This window comes from Haliaeetus albicilla, chromosome 12 (genome assembly GCF_947461875.1).
Source record: "Haliaeetus albicilla chromosome 12, bHalAlb1.1, whole genome shotgun sequence".
Taxonomy (NCBI): Eukaryota; Metazoa; Chordata; class Aves; order Accipitriformes; family Accipitridae; genus Haliaeetus; species Haliaeetus albicilla.
Genome location: NC_091494.1, coordinates 34,844,793 through 34,866,181, shown reverse-complemented (window position 1 = coordinate 34,866,181; position 21,389 = coordinate 34,844,793). Strand labels below are relative to the sequence as shown.

The 21,389-nt window shown below is 42.9% G+C and overlaps 1 protein-coding gene across 3 annotated transcripts in view; it reads right to left on the bottom strand.

Annotated features, from left to right (window-relative positions):
• UBE2O (ubiquitin conjugating enzyme E2 O) overlaps positions 1-21,389 on the bottom strand; it is a 67,347-nt gene that overhangs the window by 44,254 nt on the left and 1,704 nt on the right. The window lies entirely within an intron of this gene.

Sequence of the window (21,389 nt, the reverse complement as noted above, 5' to 3'; positions counted from 1 at the left end):
AAATATTCATGTAGGTCTAGGAACTGTAGCAAATTTAATAAACTTAAGCAGGATTATTTTATCAAGTACAGAATCTCCTAGATGAGACAAAATAACACTGAAAGGCAATGTATAAATAGCTGTAGCTGTAAGCACAGCAAATGCTGTGTCATGCTATGCTGCCAAGTCAGTCCTGGGCAGCGGGTGCATGGGGCTGACCGGTCTCTCTTGTAGCTTCTCCGAGTTTCATGTGTGCTCTGAAATGAGAGCATCCCCCTGGAGAAATATTCTTGGTTGATCTCACATGCAGAACGCACTCCCCAAGCACACTGCAGTGCCTTACTGCTCTGCTACATATGAGGAATGCTGCACAGACAGACAGGCTGCCTGAAGCCCAAGAAGAGGCAGAGCAGTGAATTCAGTGAAGCTGATCAGGACCTGGGTAAATTTGCTAGCTTAGCTAGGAAATACAGAATCCTCAGGCTGGAGATGGGGGCATTTTCCATGGCTAGTGATTAAGAGTGCTCAGGGTAGTGATTAAGAGTGCTCAGGGGAACTCTCAAATTTAGCTCATGAGGAAACCAGCATCACCGCTGTCTCATCAGGACACAGCCAGGGCAGAGGTCTAGCATCATCTCTCCAGTCCCTCCTCACACAGAGTGAAGGCAAGCACTGTTTTAAGAGGTACAATGGCTAACGGTAGCTGCAAGCCATAGGAAATGTTCTGCAAAGGCTTTATGTTAAATAACAAGCCTTCTGAACCAGCTGTATTCACAGAAAAGTCAGATAGTGGTTTAAAAAAAAAATCAGAGCCTTTACAACCAGTTCAAGCAACCTCTGGAATGCGACAGAGAATCCACCCAAAATTCAGTGACAGTACCCTGTGCATGCATTTATTTCTGATAAACAGCAAAGCCACTCCCCCAGCTCACACTGCAGAAGAGAGTGTGTGAATGCTACTGGGACAATGCAGCACAATTGCATCATTGCCCAAAAAACCTCAGCTGCATTTTCTATTCAATGAAAGAGTTTCAATTATCCCCCCCATACATAAAAGCTGTATTGGCCACTACAAAAAGAAGGAACAGCCCCTACTGAATCCATATACCAGGCTACAGAAGACCAGTTATTTAACAACTGAATTTCTGCAACCCCTGCACTGTTACATGCCTTTTATTCAAGGGGTGAGTTCACCACACTTGTAGAATGGCTGGGGGAAGACTAAAACATCTCCCAGCCAGAGCAGGTTTAATTCATTGCCTCCTGTTTGTGCATCCTACAATACAAAAGCAACCAACCTTCAATTCTCATCAATAACTCTGAGACAATCTCACCAGGACTGGTGATAGCAATGATGCAATAGGGACAGAAGTGTAAAAGCCCTTCAGAGTCTGACTTAATACTCCTTGAGCAAAGCATTGTTTCACCCCCCACCTTGCACAGGTAAGTCTAGCAGACTGACTTTTTCTTCCTTACCATCTCAGCCAGAGCACAAAGCTTTCAACATCATATTTAAAACCCATCAGTGCAATCTTACAACACTACTATATGATTTTGCCTTCAGGTGTTTTCTAGGCTGACTTCTAAACCATTTACCATAAGCTCTCCCGATTTGTGCCAGCAACCTAAGACAATACAGCATTTGCCCAGCAGAACATGCAACATATGCATAGAAACACCACTCTCCTCTCTGCATTACTCCGCGGGTATCCATCCAGTTACTCAGCAGCACATTTGATGTGACAGTAATTCAAGATTATAACTCAGGGAATCCCTTCTCCCCCTGCCCCTTCCTTGACAAATGAGCAACCAAAAAGCACATATATAGATGGCTCACAGAAGTCACAGAGCCAGTGGTGCAAGTAAACACTTATAGCAATGGCATAGAAACCAGAGGAGCAATAAAGCCAGATGTTCCCTGGTTTTGTATGAAGTACACACAGTTCCCACTCTAAACCTGCTGAAGTTAGATTATTAAGTACCAACCTTTACACAAGTTTTAAGGGCAAAATCCTTTATACCTGCATTAATCCTTGCCCACCTTGTTTTCCTCTGGACATAGCATACAGACAACAGTAAACTTGCAGGAGTACATCTTTATGCCTCTCAACTCCACACATGCTTTACAGCACAACACAGCCCAAGAGCTGTACAGCAATAACAAATTACTGGGAAAAAATATTTCCCAAGATCCTCAAATCCAGTTTTCAAGAATGGCTTAGGCATTTAGGAGACCCAGCATCAAAAGAGTCCCCAGGGGAGTAACACACTTCTAGGCCAACCAGGAAACTGACATCTTCCATTTTTAAAGAGGAGAGTGTCTCAGAGAAACCTGGAACTACCCTTTCACTAAAAACATTTCTAAAAGGTCACCTCTTACAGGCAAGCAAGGGGAGATTGACTGCTAACAGAACTCACCTCAGAGCTGACTATCCTCCCATAAATGCCAAAGACTAAAGTCTCAGAATTTTCATAACTGGAGTTTAAAACTGTTTTAAGGGGTGCTTTGCTGCATGCCTCACCTCTGCATACAGATCAGCAGGCTGCTCCTAGCAGGTCTTTTAAAAAGCCCTCTCTGAATTTGTACACCTTCAGCAGGAACACAGGAACATGTCTCTATTCTCTTCCTGACCTAATATGACAAAACATCAGATAGTAACATCACCTGCAAGATATTCAATGCAGATCTGGTTAGAAAAGATGCTAAAAAGGCATTGGGGGATGTCCCATTTGACTCAGCAGCTCTGTCAAATATTCCACACTTATAAAGTGCATTTGTTCCCTACTCCTCCCTCAGACCTGCTAGTTCAGCCTAAGGTCTGAGATGAGCTGAGATCTTTCATCTTAAGCATCTTCAATGCCTCTGCAGACTCTCTCAGATGTAACCTGACTGCATGTAAGTAGCTCTGCTGAGGATGCCCTTAGAGGAGTAAGGGCTCGCTCTAGACAGCATGAGCAAAAAGCAGTAAAAGCCTGTTTGCCTGAAGTCAGCAGTTCTGCTTCCAAACAGACACACAGCTAGTCAGTGAGACTTCCTTTTTTTTTTTCCCCTTTAAAAAAACATTCGCCTTTCAGAGCAGAAAGGCACTAGATTTTTAGCACAGATGTGATACTGAGTTTTGCATTATACCTGTGCTAACAGCCTCTTGGGAATATCTTAACCAAGAAGAAAAAATACTAAGGACAAATGATGCAGCTAATCAATTACAAAGCCACTGATCCCTGTCCCTACAGTGGCATGACTCCAAATGTATGCTTTGTACATCTGGATGCCTTTGCATCTACACACCAAAGAATAAAAACAGTCTGGTGAACAACTAATCAATAGCCCCGTCTGCAAAATACATTTTCCCTTCTTAAACCAAGTCAGTTATCCTTGACAGGGAGCCCCATATTTCCAGGAACTGTAATTCACTTGATGCCTACTTCCTAAAATGACCTTTTTTTGAGGATATATTGTTACACACATAACCAGTAGGAAAGTGCACATTTTGCTTTAACATCAGACTCTTTGTTATGTGCCATATACATAACATGTTCTTTGCTTTAATGACTTCAGTTATAATAGAGGGATTTCAGCCCATGCAACCCCAGTGAAACATTGAGCCATAAACACAGTTAGAGTAGATTTGCAAACACTATAAAAATACCCTTGCAAGATGATTTAGAGAGTTTTGCTTCCCTGACAGCTGGAGCTGTGCTCTGCCTCCTTCTCCCTGCTTCCAGCAAAATGGAGGTTAACTGAACTCTGCCTTTAATGAGCACTGCCAAAATGCCATGGTGAGGACAGTCCTGCAAACCCTTGAAAGGGGGACAAAGCTGCAGGCCTGTGACTGTGTAAAGTAATGACTGGACAGCATATTTTGGAGTCACTGAAAAGCCACGTGACATGAACTGAACAGCATTAGTACAACCGTAAGCAGAACTGCTCCGAGGTGCTCAGCCCCAGCCACAGTCTCTAAGAGTCCATGGGTTGATAAGCCTTAGGCTGCATTATATGGCCTGTTGTTCCTACTTAAACATACAAACTAGGTTCTTCCTTAAAACTGCCCCTGCTCATTAACTGCCACTGTATACTCCTCAGGTCTGGCAGGCTCCTGAATAGGATGAGTAACCTGCAGCAGCCACTCAAACCAAGTCAGACCAGCCACTACCAGGATGCTCCTAAGCTTACAACAGTGATTTTTACTTGAAAAAGATTCCCCAGCTTTGCAGGCTATGCATATGCAAAGATACTGTGTCATCAGCCACTGAAATGCAGCTAGTGCTGGGGTTGAACATGGTAGCTATGAAAAATCAAGTGCACTCTTAAATAGTGGACAATAATAAGCCAAGAATATGGCACTTCTCCATTTGAAGGTGTACACTCTGCATATACTCAAGTATATACTCATGTACTCAAGTTACTGTCAAGATTAAAAAGTGTGTTGAGTATACAGAAAAAGCAGCAAAAGGGATACTTTTGCTATGAATATGAAATGACAGTGTTCTTATCACAAACTAAAAAAATCCAGAAAGCACCTGATGCAGCAGAATCCTGTAGTGAAAGGTCCTCAACTGTGAATATCTGCATAATATAACCACCAGCCTTAGACTCACTGCCAAAAGGCATTTGTTGTCTTTGTCAGATTTTTTTTTTGATACACCCCTTATCAGGTGTGCATTAGGAGATCTCCTGCATGTTATGACATGCACCTTTGCAAGATTCATGCAGTGAACACAGAGCAACCCCTTCTCTGCCCAGAGCCAGCTTCCATCCCACTTAATTCATCGGTCTGGATTCATTTCTCATTACCCCGCAGCTACGTGCCTGGCTCAGCCAGCCATGTTACCTTTATCCTATCAGGTACTTAACAGTGCCTCACACCTCCCTGCTTTCCTCCTTTACCCTTGCCTTGGGCACTGAAGGCTGAGAATACCGATTTGGACAGAGGTCAGACAGGAGGATGCACTGGTCAGGATGCCAGCCCTAAAGCCTTAAGAATCACATATGCCATGGCATTTAGTAGGGCTGAAGCTGCTAGTTAATTAGATTTGCTTAATGAGTCACATTAAATAGCGTATATGTAAGAACAGGTTTTCTGTTAGTGCGAGGACCTCACTGGATTATCTAGGTGAAATGCTGCCATTACAATGGAGTCTTTTTTCATTTTACATACTTAACCATGACCTACATTCCTTTTGCTCGAAGAAGGCCCATCTCCAGAGGAAATGTGCCTCTTTAATCAGCTCCAGTATTTTTTCAGGGTTCAACAGGGATGGATGGAGCAGCCTCATGTCTCTTCAGATAAAACACAGCTTACAGAAGCTCCAGGAGAGAGTGGTAAAAAAGCTATCAAGTTCAAATAAGGGCAGGCAGTATCTGCAGCCTGATCTGGCCAGCACACTGCACTCTAGAGACCACTGGGATCAATGAACACCAAAGCCTCCACATGTCCCCAATAAGCCTGGCCAGCTGCTTTACCTTGTTGTGCAAGGGACTGTCTCCTGGTGAAACTGCAGTCAAGATGAAGTTTCAGGAGGAAGACAAAAAAAATCAGAAGTCTGTGGGGCAATCAGCAACCTTAACTCTTGTCTCCACAGGAAAGAAGCCTACGAGCCATTAGTAAAGAGAATATACATAGACTCACCAGCTGCATTAAAATACAAAAAAGAAACAGAAACCCACATGTAAGGATTACATCTTACTCTTGTTTCCCAAAAGTTTTGGGAAATTCCAACTGCTTCTAAGATACAGCCTCTCCTCTCTACTAAAGCAGAGCCAGCCAAAAACAACCCTCCAAAACTCACACCCCCCAAACCCACCCTAAGAAAACCCCCCAAAACCAGAAAGGGACCACAGAAGGCTCAAAAGAGAAGGCATTTGTATAAAGCTGCTCTGGGACAGCATGTCCAGGGAGACAGGCCCATCCCTCAGGGCTTCCCCCCAGGCACACGACAGACATGGACACAGCCTGCCTGTAGGGCATCAGGCTACAGGGACAACAGCTCACTCTGAAGGTGTCAGGGCTGCAACAAGGAACTGAGAAGGGCTAGAAAAAGCAGAGTAACACACCTCATGCCACAGCCTCTGGAAAACATTAATGTGATCAATGCATTCTCCCCATTAGGACAGGTTTCAGATTTACACTTTTTCAATCCCATATCCATTTTAGATATTTTAAAAAACAATAGCTTTTACAAGCTAAACCACATCATTTTTCTGCCCTCTCCATCACCATCAGCAATAAAGATCCCCAGTACCTCCGAAGGCTGTTAGCTTTGTTGATGCATGATGCAGAACAGGATACGCCCAACACTGCAAAGCTCAACACTACTGACAGCAGTAAAAATAACTCCTGTTTTGGTACACTAAGCAGTTAAGATCAGGAGGCACACAGAGAATGTGCATACAATAACCTATCACAAAACAACAAGGATTATGTTGCACTGAAATAGGTCTGAGATTTAAACAGATATGAGATCACCGGGGCATGGTAAGAAAGGCACCGATGAAAAAAAAAATCCCCCGATTTTCCCTTTTGTTCACATTATCCCAAACAGAACAAACTAAGGAGAGATCAGGCTTAAAGTTCCCTCCAACTGGAAGGAAACAAGCACACCCTCTCCTTTGTTACGGTATAAACTCCTTTCCTTTACAAGTGCAGCTCTACTGAGACACAGGCTGGTGGATGTTAGTGAAAAGGGCCTTGCCTGCACTAAGCCAAGCAGTCAGGGCAGGTCTGGCAGCCAGACCCCATCCACATCCAGGCTACCTACCACAGGACCGACCCGAGCCTCGCACTGTGGCAGGACCCACCACCACCACAGGCACTACTCCTACCACAGCCTACTCCCTCACTGCAGCACCGGCACCTCTCAAGCTCCTGGTGCTGTTCAGCATTGCACCTTTTCTTGCATTTCTCCATCCCGTGTGCCAGACTTCATGAAATGACACAGATCCCAAACTCAGCTGTGTGCAAGCGTGCGCTCTCACACTGTACTCTACCAGCATGTGACAGTCTCAGCAAGGAGGCAAGGGATGAAGAGATAAAGTCTGCTCATCTTCCTCCCACAGCCCTTTGCAATACTGTCATTTCCCTTGCCATTTTTAAATGTTTTGTTTTCAAATCTCAGCCAGAAAAGCATAACCTGGGAGTACAAAGCCATTAACTACTTCTGGCCTGGAGTCCAAGCAACTGGAGGAGGCAGGACAAGCAGATTTTCCAAAGGCTTCAACCCAAGAGGGGCTGCCTGCCCAGAGAGCTACTGCTCTCTATACAACAAGAAATAACCAATCTCACTGAAAATCCATACAGGAGGTTTTATGGAACCTGTTGTATGACACCCTCGAGGGCCACTGAATACAATAAGCACACTGTAAGCTGATCTCAGCTCTTTATTTTTGTCAATGTTCAGACCTTAGAACAAGATAAGGTTACTTTTCACAACTACCTAAAACTACAAAGAGCTCATAGTGGAACACTTACCTGTTTTAGAAGCAAAGTTTAACCCCAGATTTTTAGGGAAACTTAAGCCAATATTTATATTTAAGCTGAAACATAACAAGAAAGGTCTCCCCTTCTGTGTACCTGATCAGCAGTAACACAAACTGCGGCAGAGCCCCAGCAGAAATACAAGTCCCCTCCGAAACCATCCCCTGCCTGCAAGGGTTGAACTGATGGATGCTTTGTATTGAACTACTGCAATAATTAGCAAATTATTAATTGAATAGCAGACAACCATACAGTTCTATCAGAAATCTACATTTTCAACCTAAGAGAAGAGGCAAACGCCACCTTCCTGGGTGAAATAATTTTGAAGAAACTATGACTCTTACACCCTGATTTCTGCGCCCCTTGGGATGGAGCTGCCAACTATATTCTTACCACACTCATGTCTTCCACAGACAAAGCATACATGTTGTTTCAGCCCCAAATTCAGAGTTCTTCCTAGCTTTCAGTCTGGTCAGCAACCTAGACTGAGATGGTAACACAAAAATGGAATTACTAAAAATCATTTATACAGTGGGGCGGTACATGCTTGTCCATCAGTGCTTGAATCTTCTGCCACAGCCACGTTCCAGAACCTTTTCAGGATTGTATTGTCACCACAATTACATCACCGGCAGGCATCAGCACTAGGCCTCCTTGACAGTCACAAGCAAGGCAACACAGAGACAACTTCCATAGGCTTTGAGTTCTAAGAGATTTTTACCAATACCTTACTTGATCACTTAATAAAGCAATAATGGTAACTGCAAAAAGGCACACTCCAGTCAAGCCACCTGAAGCCTCTAAGCACCTCAGTGTTAAAGCATTTAAGTGTCACACCCCTTTTGAACAGGAACAGCCCAAAGATCAGAAGTTGGCTTAAAAGTCAAAGCCTATCATTTGAAAGTCCCAGATCTATTTCATCTAGCAAAGATGATTTTGATACAGTAGCTTTAAAAAAAAGATGCCAATGAAGTTCAAAAAGAAGCTGCTGTTCTCATCTCAAGAGTAAGTGATGATCAGTAGAGTTCGTAATCTCAGAAAGTGATCATGAAAAAGGCAAGTAAAATTTGCACTTGAATCCTACTTTTCTCCTACTACACACACCAATCACAGACCTCTCCACAAAGTTCAAGTAACACTTCAGGGTTGAATGGATCAAGAAAAACTGCAGTTTTCCTCTTGCAGAAAACCTCAGCATCAGAAGCCTAGTCCCACAGCAATACTGCAGAGACAGCATGTGATGGATAAATATTTCAATGGGGAAGTCACCATAGCTTACTCTTTCAGAGGACAATTATAAAAAGAGAATTGTGAAGATACTTGAACACTGCACCAAAAAGCATATTGCTAGATGTTACCAACAGTCTGGGCACTCAAACAACACTTCTTTTCATAATAATGGAACCCCCCTGCCTTGTGATATGCACAAAAGAAGGGAACTGAAAAAGTGTAGAGTTTCCTGAAAAAAAAAAAAAAATCACTTGTGGTGGGGGAGTAGGGTGGGATAAAAACAATACATATCAGTGTGACATTTTCACAACAGCAGCAGCTTTTGTGAATGGAGCACCGAGATGATTCAAGAAAATATTAGAGTTTCAAAACACTTCAAAGAGAATAGCTATCTCACCATTACAACATCTCTTGGCAGAGATACACAGCTTTCAATACATCCGACAAAGCAAGACAATGCCTCTCTCTGCTCAGACATGCATTCAACACATCACTCAGATTTCACCCAAATGACATTTCAGTAGCACCTGCCCCCAGTTAAAATAGCTATTTATAGCAAGGTGTGTGTCAAGAAGAGTAATTTCACCCATCACTTGAGGCCTGGGTGCAAATCACAGACCACATGTTGTCATTTATGATTAAATGCTCTTCCTCTTCCTGGGCTCTAATGGAGATTTGCCACTTTGCTAAATCACAGCATAGCTGAACATGACAGGTGCCTTCTTTTCCTGAAAGTGCAAGATAAACTCAAAGGCAACATTTGAACAAGGCTAAGCTGGAAGTAGCAGTACTAGCTATGCACATAGCACATACTAACCTTGCAGTGTTCCTACTGAAGCCTCATTTCCACATGGGAACATAATAAACATCCTTTGTTTTACTCTTCTTCAGAACACAGATAATCCTGCTTCATTTCAAATACCCTAAAGCAATTTAGTGGAAAAAATGCCCTTTTAGCTCACATACCAAGATCATTCATTAGCAGAAAAAACTAAAAACACAGGTCAACATCACTCCTCAGTTCAGATGCAACACTCCCAGACTAGAAGGTCATACTTAATCAATTAAGCATTTTGAGAACATCCAGGGATTTTTTTCTGATGAAACTGGAAAAATGAGAGGGCAAAGGGATGACCTGCCAGCTGGGGAGGCAAAGCATTGGACAGGTCTGCCACTGTCCAGAGCAGGGTAGGGACCACTATCTTAGGAACAACAAACATGCTATTGTTTTGAGTAACATAACTCCCAGAGAAAAATTAAAACAGCAAAGATAAGGATACATGGGTGGGGAGAAAGGGTCTTTGAGGTGTGGGCAGAAAACTAAACCTAATCAAAGGGCATGAACAGTTAAGGGCCTCTGAAGCAGCAAAATGGTATAAAAATGAAATAAAGAGCTATGAAAAAAGACCTGCTACCACAACAAACTTTTGTCTACAGTAGCAGTAACACACCTGATCCTCTTACAGCACAGCAGGAACCAGCTGAGCTAAAGCCAAGCTAGCAAATACTTAAGAACTGCAATTTGGTGTCTTTTCTACCACACTCAGTAGTACATTCAGGTTGGACAATGCTGCTATGAATGTCATTCTGTGCCTAATGCTTGATCTTTTGTTTTAAGCCTTCATTCAAGTGTTGCCAGCACTGTAGATCAGAGGCAGACAATCTGAACTGAACTGTAGCCGAGCTAAGTTAGCAGCGCTAACCAGAACAAACAGTATTTCATAAAGACTTTTCAGGCTACTTTCCAGAACAAGTATCACAGACTCTCCAGCTCCCGGGGTGTTCAGTTCACTGCCATCATCACATCAGCATGATTCTTCCAGCACCAAGGAGATGCAGATAGGAGCCGCATAGCAGACTGCTAAGATTGCTCATAAAAGCTTCTGCAAAATGGCTTGCTAGCCCAAACGGTACTAAGCAGTTGTAAAGATTCAAAGTTCTGGAAAGCAAGAGCTTTCCCCCCTGAGTTTTTTGCCCCTTCCACACACTCACCCTTAGCAGCATAAGAGCACAACACTCATTTAGAGAAGCAGGAGACAGGAATCTGCCCTACAAACACCACCTTTAAAAGCTGATCTTTTCAGTCCCTCCATTTCTCATCACAGGCCTCCTGACAGCAAACACTTATCAATGCCAGATTAGAAGAGATTAATTAAGTTATCAAAAAGAAAGTTAAGGTTCATGTCAGTCACCATGGGCAGTAAAGTACACTCAATAGTAACTATCAGAGGTAGGGTGGGTGATGAGACTGGTCTACCCAACTGACCACGGCCAAGAAAGTCAAATGCAGTTTGTCAAACCCAACACGCAGGGCTCACCACCAGTTTCCAACCATCTCCACAACCACTAAAGAAAAAAAAAAAGCTTTTGCAGCAAGTGCTCACTTTACAGCAAGTATGCCAGCTATGGGAGTTCTCAGATAAGAGTATTTTCTCTACAAAACTGCCTTGCTTGCATGCTTGTACAGATGCTAATCAGAGAGACTGCCGTAATGTGAAGAGAAAGCAACTGCTGGGGCAGAAACAAAAGAAGCCAAAGCATCACTGTGAGAGAGACAACATTAGGTGTGAATACACATTGTGTGTTTGCACCTGAATGCCAATTAAACAGTAGAATACACAGAGTTAGTGCAACACACAGTCAAGCCACATTCACTACACTAACATAAGACATAAGTCAACTCACAATTATTTTAACCATTGTGCAAAAGCAGATAGATTCCGAATGGTAACCAGTATCTATGGATGGCAATCTGGTACTACATTATGTTACTGAGAATAGAAAAAAAAATACAGACACCACAATTAAGAGGAAGGCAGGAACTTAGCCTGGATTTCTTCCAAAGCTCAAAGTGTCAATACTGGAAAAAAACAGAAAGGCTCCTCCAATTAAAGATGTTACACATGCATTACAGTGACTACAACAATTACCATATTTGTGATATTTATTTCCTATAAATTATTAATCTTCCTCTAAGATACCCAACAAAACAAGAAATATGAGAGCAGATCACGTAATACTCCTGTGAAATAAGAAAAGTGCTTGATATGGGAAGTGTTAAGTTTTCATCTAACACTTGAGCTCAGATAAAAGCAGCCTCAGGAAAGAAACATTAATACCTTTCAACAAGGTACTCAAAGCTGATCAGGACAGTCAGAGCCAATTCTGACCAAGAAAGCATGGTGTGAGCTGGAGGAGGTGTGGACAAGGGCTGCAAGATGAGCACGGAAAGAGCCTATCTGGCAAGGAAAGTAGTGATATACAGTCTGAGGGTGAAAAGGGAGAAAATGATTGTGCTTCCTCATATAATAGCACATTTATAAAGACAAGAAGCTATCTAGGAGCCAGGTTTGCTTTTTACAAGAGATGGGTGTAAAGTGCTTGCACATTTATGCTAGAAATTACAAATTTGCTCATCAAGATTAGGACAGCTTCCTAATTCAAGAAATCAAAGTAAATGGTTAACTCTTTATGACAGACCTTCCCTGATGGATACACAAGCAGGCTGCTGCTGCAGTGATAGCAGGGAATGGCTCAGGATGCCCGCCCTAGTACTAGCCTGGAGTGCTCACACGAGTCATCACAGGGAGTTCCTGCCCGGCACACATTTTATTACAGTAAAGTCACCCTGTACTTAGCATTTTGCTTTATCATTACAGGGCAGATTTCGTTTGTGAACCAAATGAGACATTCCTCTGTCATGTACCAGCACAATCCCCAACACCACACAAAACTAAATAGAGGAAGTTTCTAGCCCCAGAGTCAAAAGGGCAAATAAGCCAATTCAGCTACGCAGGTCAGATGTTCTGGGTGAAAAGGTAGTTACTGAGCCAATAACACACTCTGAATCCGACTGTCTAATTTTTACACATAAAGTGAGATCTCAAAACATTGACAGCTGACACATTAGGATGATAAAAATATTAATGTATTAAAAATTCTGAAGTTTCTTCTTAATATAAGCAGCCGAGAATTCTGGTATTTCCTGTGCAGGGTCACCTTCCCTGCTGTGTAATTCTGCAAGGGGCTCCCTTCTTTCTTGTATTTCAGGAATATACAGAGGTGCATATCTAGGAAGCAACTTGCTTCATCCTGTGAAGTTTGCTCCAGTTCAGAAAGCTTCCACAGTCAGGATAATTCAGGTCTATGTTCATCAATCACAAGCTGCATTAAATATACCCCAAGGAGGAAACATTTTATACTACTACACCTCCTTAGGAAGAGCTTCCCAAGCTCTATGGAAAACACCTGAAACATTGGCCAGCCCACCTTCTTACAGGAAGCAAATGAATCATTCACATCTGCAGACTGTAAAAAAAACAAAACCAGAAGTTTTCCAGGAAGGATGGAGATTCCTCCCTCTCCCCCGCTCCCATTTTCTGCTTTAAACTGAAGCCCACAGACAATTCACTAAGACAAGATTGTACTTCAGCATGGGAAACCAGAGCAACTTTTACGACCTGCTGCACAAAGACAGAGAAAAGCCTTCTGACACAAGTCACACATGTCAAGGACAAAACAAATATGAAGAGGCAGTTGGTTATGTATCATTTCCAGCCAGTTACACAACTGTGTAGTAACTCTAAATTTAGAAAATGTGGCTATTTTGTCTCAAGACTAATGCTGTTTCAAGGAACTTGGACTCAGACGCTGAACAGAAGCATGAATATTTCTTGCAATAGTCATGAGAATTATTCACTTGGATTAGATACATAACCTGCCTCCCAAGGAAAAAAAAAAACAAAAACCAACTTTCAACTACAAAAGCAGACAGAAGGGCAAAGCCAAAGGACAAATAGTGCCTTGCTGGAAATCTGAGCAACTGGGAACAAAAATATCAAACAGTGCTCCACGCACACCTCAAATACTGAAAAGCAAAGGTGTGAGGGCAGAGGCCAGCAGCAGTACCAGCCACTTGAGATGGGTAGCAGCTGGGAAGGGCAGCAGAGCCCCACACTGCAGGGGCTGAGAGCTCCAACCCCTCTACAGCAGCAGGCAAAGCCAAAGTGGCCATTTCAGTGCCATGTGGAGTAAAGCTGGATGAAGGAAGATACAAAGGCTCCTTGGTGATCAGAGTGCTACTCAAGCTCCAACTGCATTTCAGCATAGCTGCTGCCACCAACCCTCATGGGACTGAGATCTAGGACCAGTTACTTAACAATATATCTTGAGCCAAGAGGCCTGGAACACCCACCTGATTCTAGAAACACCACTATGAACTAAGTTAACAGCCTACATCTAGGCTGCTCTTCACTGACTACATTTCTAACCCAGCCTTGCAAACCCCACAGCTCACTCAATTTATACCTAAACTAACTTCTAAAAATGCTAGGTTACTCAGTTTAGCTAATCAGGAGTAAAATCAAATCAAACTCCAGTTCCCAAATAGCAAGAGATAAAGTATGCCATCTAGTTTCCATGCATCCCATTTTACACATATGCTGAATAACCAATGTATTATGGTTCCGGGTAAGAATAATTTGCCCAGACAGAAGTCTCTAGCTATAACTGCACTGAGGAACGTCAAAAGTTTTTCCACCAAGCAGACAGCTCATGCTCTCCAGCCCTGGTCAGAAAGGGTCAAATAGCAAAGGCACTGAACACACACCAGGAAAACACCACCAGGGCCTAGCAGCACTGATGCCAGCTGTCTTACCCAGAATCACCTGAGGGCAAAGTTTTTGTCACCTTTCCAACATGCACAGCCAAGAAGGCACTGTCACATCAGAGCCCAGAAAATGCTTTGAAGTAGAAAAGTACTACTTACTAAGTATTCTTATCAGCAGAGAAGCAGCACCATTTCTTACAACCAAAATGATTTAATACACAAAATTCTTTTATTCTCAAAGAAGTTATATCCTTTCAAAAGCAGGTAAAAAATAAATCAGTCATGATGGAACTAATTCCAGCTCTTTCAGCATTAGCGTATTTCACTAAGCAGAAGGTTCATTGTCCCCTGACGAATGAAAACTGTACCCAGTCACTTCAACAGGAATGATGCATCAGGAACTCCCAGCTTTGGGCTAAGAGACACAGTTAAAAGCCTTAAGCTCCTCATCTTTTCAGCTGGTGATTAAATAGCCCTCTTCACTTGTCAGTCTCCAAACCCCTCCTTCACAAGCAGAAAAGCTAATAGCTTTAAAGGCAGCGGTAAGAACATACCACTGAGGCTGCGTTTGATGTGGGCTGATTACAGAACCACATGGTACCACTGTTGAAATTTTATTGTACAAAATGAATGCTGCTTAATGGACCAAGGGCATAGCTACCCAGTTTCTCTTCAACTCAAGAGACTGTAACCAGAGGCTGTGAAGCGATACCACTGCAAATGCAAGCTGAGCAGGGTTTCCTTGTTTCAAATTTACTCCTGTGAATTTAATTTTTTCCTGGCCTGGAAGCTACAGTAAGATACTGAGTGCTCCTGTCCTCTCCTAGCCTGCTTTGTTGCAAGTCCTTGGTCTCACCTTCTACCAACAGCCTCCACACTGCCCATTTGTTTCACAAAGAGTTACAGCACCAGCTGTTCGGGAAAGAAACAGAGGTGATGATTTTAAAGACAATGGCAAAAGCAGGGAAGAAAAATCAGCTTTGCAAACACAAAGAAGCCTACCTAGAGCATTCAACATACATCCGTAGCAGGGAGAGATGGTTGTTCAAATCCCTTGAAAAACTGGGCAAATTATTTAAGATGTAGCTTGATGTCCCACTTTCAAGACCTCAGCACACATGCACAAAAAGCATTTTGTATCTTGGCTTCTACTTCCTCCCCTTATAATACCCAAGCAACCTCCTACCCCATGCCAGAAGCTAACAGAGCAAGCACGTCCAAAAACAAAACCCCAAAACTACCATCTCATCAAGATACTGCTCTAGACACCACTTCCACACATCTCTAACTATTCATTTGTTAAACTTTAGACCAGCAGGTTAGCATATACATGGTGCACACTCTAAGCTCACAGCACAGAGGCATCAATGCTATTTAGCTTAAGTCTTCCCCATAACCTGAACTGCACTGCAACCCTCTCCACAGTCACAGAGCTTCTCTGGTGCAACGTGCACCTGATTGATGGAGAAGGACGAACAAAGCGTAAAGGTGATTGCATTTCTTTAAAAAACAACCCAAAAAGCAAGGTCTAGCGTACAGAGGTACACATTTCTTAGTCTTAAAATCTGATCACTCTCAACCCATGTTTCTGGCCTCAACCTACATGTCATATTCCGTAAGAGGGAGGAATTACATCTGCAGGTGCTTATTGGATCTATCTCTCCAGTAAGTTGCTTTAAACCCTAAGCAATTAAGGGCAGAAGACAAATGTAACATCACCTGTACTTCCCCTTACCTCTCCCACACAAGCACATATCCAACATACAGTTATCAAGTCCACATCCACCATCAGTTATGTTTGTTTCCATCTACACTGCGCTCTGAAGACTTCAGCCCAGTAAACATTCACAGTTTCCACTTGGGCCACTTCCATTGCCTGCTCCGAGCACTCCCCAAAGGCTGGGGCAGAAAGCCCAGCAGACATGACTCCATATCTTTCTTTTTGCCAGTCAAATGCATGAGGTAGGTAAGAATAATCCTGAAATGCACAGTGAGAGATGCTTTCTATTGAGAAACACAGCCGAGCCCCCAACACACCTAACTGCATGAAGCTGGGCTGTGTGTGCTCTGGCTTACCACCGCAGGCATAGGATCCTCCATGCAATTGATTCAGCAGAGGCTGAGAAGAGCAATACAACTAAAAGGACACCTGCCAACTTGAAACTCAGGCACATCTGAAAGCACCACAGCCATTACAGTTATCAGTAATCCCCACCACCTCTACCGCCAAAACCACGTTTTTCATAGTATATGATGTTTCTAATCACCCCTTATAATCATTATCACTCTACCCCCCACGTAGTCTCTTGCTCCCTTACCAGAAACACTTAACATTCAGAAAGAAAAAAACCTTACCCGTATCTGTCAAAAGTAAATCCCCCACCCAGTCCCAGGACCTTGCCATCAAGTGAAACTCACTTTTGCTGAAGCTTAACTTCACAAATTCAAGTTAGCAGTATATATTGGTTTCAGACACAAACATGCACACATCTATTTAGCAGCCTAACAACCAACAGCAAATGGAAAAAAGCCCAAACATTACCATGGAGTCTCTCTATGGGTTGTTTTTTTTTTTTTTTTTGTTCTGGAAGATGGAGTTAGCATTCTCCTACCTTGCCACAGGTCTAAAGATCTCAGGAGCAGGACACAGCTACACAGGGTAAAGCGTGAACTGAGTTACAGGTCAAGTGCTCTGGAGCACTACATAAAAAGAAGAAAGCCAATCCATCATCTCACATCTCAGTTCCAGGAAACTCAGGATGGACAACCTCAAAAGCAAGTGCAAAGATTTCAGATTAAAGTATCAGCTCCTGTGCTTACAACAACCCATTTGGGCAAAACCCCAGCTCATGGTGGGAGGTAACAGTAGAGTGGAAAGAATAAGGCAGGTTTTTCCTAAGTAGCATTTAGGAAGGTGTCATCACCTTCTGAGCCTTTGAAATCCCCCAAGTAATTAAACAGTCAAACAAGAAGAGGCTTTTAGCTTCGCAAACACCAATTATTTCCCAGCACCAACACAGATGCCGAACATTAAAAACAGTGTCTCTCCTCCGAAGAGAGGAGAGGAGCTGAGGACAGCTGCCACAAGCAAGCAAGACCTTGCCCCAAAAAGCATCTGTCAAAGCTTCTGCCCTTCAGTGAAGAACCTTCGGCCAAAAAAGTAACTTTATAAAATTGCTTAAAGCTGTTTCTTTGCAGAAATCTGCATTGGAGCTGCATCACATCAGCAAAGGAAGAACTTGTATGAGAAAGCTGCAGCAAAATTCCTCACTCACACAGGTATTTCAAAGCCTGTCATGGGCTTTGATTGATTCCTTCTAAAGCTTTTAGTGCACATTAGTTTGTTTACTAGTCCTAAAAGCATTACTAATTTAGTTGGGTTTTTTTAAGCTATACCAGCACATTGAAAGCGAGTGCGCCTTGGAAGAGAGTGCGTCACAAAAACTGCTTGCTTGGGGAGAGGTTTCGTCCATTTTAAAAATAACACTCCTGCCTAGATTTAGAATAGTTATAATTAATTGCTTAGCCCAGGTGGCCACTTGCAACTCCTGAATTATCAATTCACTCTGCACACTGTACACAAAACAGCTCTCCATACAGTAATAGTGTACACTATTTAGTACTCCTGAGATTTCCATACCGCGAGTTGTGCAGGATTCCACTTTTGCAGTAAAATATTAATGATGATCCCCAAGTCTATATTGCAAGAGCCGAACAAATCAAAGTAAAATGGGGAATCAACTCAAAGGTACATAACCTTGCAATGGATACTCACAGGATGGAAAGGTCACCTATTAAAGTGGTTCAATTTTACACAGAACTACAAAAATTCCAGTAAGCCTTTTCTCTTCTCCTAACAGCTACAAATATCAGGTGGTTTCAAAGAACCACCCTGGGAGACTAACTGAAATGTCAGATGCAAGAATAGGGTTAGATACCGCTTCCTCATGCAATAAATGCCAGTGTTAATAGTTTATGGGCATGGAATTTGTGTGCTGCAACAAAACTAGAGTTCTGCACTGTGACCAGCATTTCCTCATGCCTCCTGAAAAGGACCCTGCCCACGCAAAGCAGAGCTATCCCTCTTCACTTGCTGCAACGTACCCACGCTGCATCACCACACTTTCAGACAGCGAACGCCTTGTCAGGTTTCAAGATGGAAGATTTTTAAGGCTTTTTTTTCATCCTTCAATTGCACATAGGTTCCACAGGGTCACTAGCTAGGATTAACATCTGAAGAGTGCACACTGGTGGGCTGGGGTCCCAGCAGTGAGGGCTGAGAGTGGCTGTGAAGGGACAGAGAGGGAAAACAGACCTTCAGCAAGAGGAAGTATTTCCTTCTCCTATAGTATGAGCACAGAAAAATCGCAACTTAAAAGTTCAGGACACAGCAGTAACTACTTGGCAGAATTCAGACATGAAATAAAATATTCATTAAAATCTTGAAATGGTGCAAGTGTAACTTCTTCAGAAACTTCTCCTGCAACCTTATATTCATGACTCAATATTTGAGGTCAAGAAATTATAGCAGTGAAGGATAGAAAGGAACAGAAGGGCTCTGTGGGATGAAGCGAAGTTGAATTCATATAGAGACTTGTGGAGATAACATCAGATAATTTCCAGCAAACAAACTGACCAGCCACTGGATTATGTCTGAGGAGCCCTGTTAGTTTGAATCCATTTCCAAAGCAAAGCTGAATACAGTAAGAGAGCCACCCAAACCAAGTTGTATTCTGGACCTTACAAAACAAAAGGCTGCTAAAAAGTTTTTAAAAAATTACACCTTGACTCTTAGGCAATCCTGGGGCCCTGTAGGGTTTCCTACACGTAAATCAATCAGCACCATGTGCATACTGCAGCATTACACCAAGACACTAGCACAAGCATTCGCTCCCTGAGGCAGACACAGAGCAGGAGGCAGGGAACTCTGCAGCCTGGCCAGCTGAAGGCCTTTAGATAAGGTGCTGAAATACAACACCTGCACTTTCCATTTCCCCCAGCTGCAGAAGGGGCATATCTGCCTTGCACAGGCTTTGTGAAAATGAAAGATGGCAGAGAGCTCTGAGGCTTTCAGGTGAGAGCAGGAGGAAGGGTAGCAGCATTTTAAAGCACCCTATAAGCCTTACTAATATCTAATATATTTGAGCATTTTTTTAAAGTTCCCAAAGGCAGCTAAAGTGTGCAGCAGGAAGGCTAACCTACAGCTGAGAAAACCTGAAATTAAAATTCAGCTGGGTCTCAAGTAGTCCTGCTAATTAGTTAAAAAAAGCATCAAGTGCTCACACCAGTTTACAGTACTTTCACAACCTGAGTTGCAAATTACATCTACCATTGAAACAGTACCATCAAGACAAGAGAGATGGCTTTAGCCAGTCAAGAGGAACTGCTCTTCAGGTTTGTTGGGTCAGGCAAGACATGGATGGCAAACATATTTGGAAAGGGAAGCTTTCTCCTTCCAGGACTGCTTAGGTTTTACAACATGCAGCAACGACGACTTCCCAGTGTTTTAAATGGGGAAAGTGGTCATGGAAGGCAGGAAAGGACCACACAGAGCCTGAGGGTAAGAAATCCTGGACCTTCTTTTATTCACATCATTGTCATGATACTGCTAATGACTATCAACGCATGAATCAAAGTCAGGAATGTGCTCAGATATACCACTTATTATTGGAGGAGCTAGTGGGGCTTTGTACCAACTGCTAGCTCTATTTCAAGAAAAAGTTTCTATTACTTATTAACATCAGTAATCATGTGCTTGGGTTTAAGTCACAGTCTGCCTATCATTTCCAACAAGAAAGAGCAAAAGCAAGCATTGAACTTCTAGAAGCAACAGTAGAAGTGATTAGCCTATCTATTCCCTAGCTGAAAAAAAATTACCCAACTGCCCACAGTTTAAAGAAAAGACAGGACAGCTCTAGGATTATAGTTGGGTACAGAAAGCTGCTTTTGACCTTTGCACTGGGAGCCACAGGTGCTGTTTTCACTGTCCCCAAAATTTGCAACAACTTTATTTCTCCCTGGGTTACAACATTCGGTCTATCCAATACATGGGCCAGGGTTCATAGATCTTAAAGTGCTGGACAAACAGGAGATAGGCACCCAGCTTCCAACATGAAAGCAGGATTTAACATACAAAACAGGCACACGATGGCACAAGATGGGGCTAGCGAAAGCCCTGGCCCCACAGCACCTTTACCCTCTGCCCATTACAGAATTAAGAACTCAGGGAATTAAAAGGTAATAAAAGGAAATAAAAGGGTGCAACAAGCACCCTCTTGAATCCATGGTTTAGCTGCAACCAGGACACATTAACATTTTTAAGGACATCAAACAAGAATCTCACAGGCAAAGATGCTAGAGAGTCAGAGTCACAGCCAAAAAGATGTATCTGCAGATAACAACAGGCAACAGCACCCAAAAGCCAACAAACTTCAGGCCCAGGACAACCACGTGGTGCCTATGGTTTGCACCCCTCCCAGCATGGACAATGACAAGCACGTCAGGCTTACCTGGCTGGTTCTCACGCATTGGTGTAACCCAAAAAGGGTTGGGTCAGCAGACAGCTAAAAAACCCGATTATAACCACTAAATGATTAGTCCCACAACATACTTCCAGTGGCGTCAGATTTGTTTTTAGCAACCCTGAGCTGCAGCGCAGATCGTACACAATACCTCTCAATTTTGTTAGTGGGCAGCTTTTCAAATGGAAAAATCAATATAAGTACACCTAAATTCCTCAAGCACTTAGGAAACTTCTCCGCAGGGTCTATTACCCAAGTGGTAAAGGCACCTACACCAGAGGAGAAGGACCATGAAAAGGAAAGACAGGCACACCTTTTATTTACATAGCTGTCTTTGATTTCTGATCCTCCCCAGTTTAGCTTTTTCTAAGATTGCAAAGGCTGCAGTTACCAAGCGACTAAAGTCAGAGCTAACACTTCTGGATTTGAGAACCCAATAACAACTCCTAAGTCCATGTTTACTCACCCAAATTGAGGCGGCTTTGTTTAGATGCTAAAAACCACACTCAGGACAAATTGTCACTGCAACAGCACATGAAGATTTTATTGCAAGGCTGCAGTGATTGAATTGTGGTT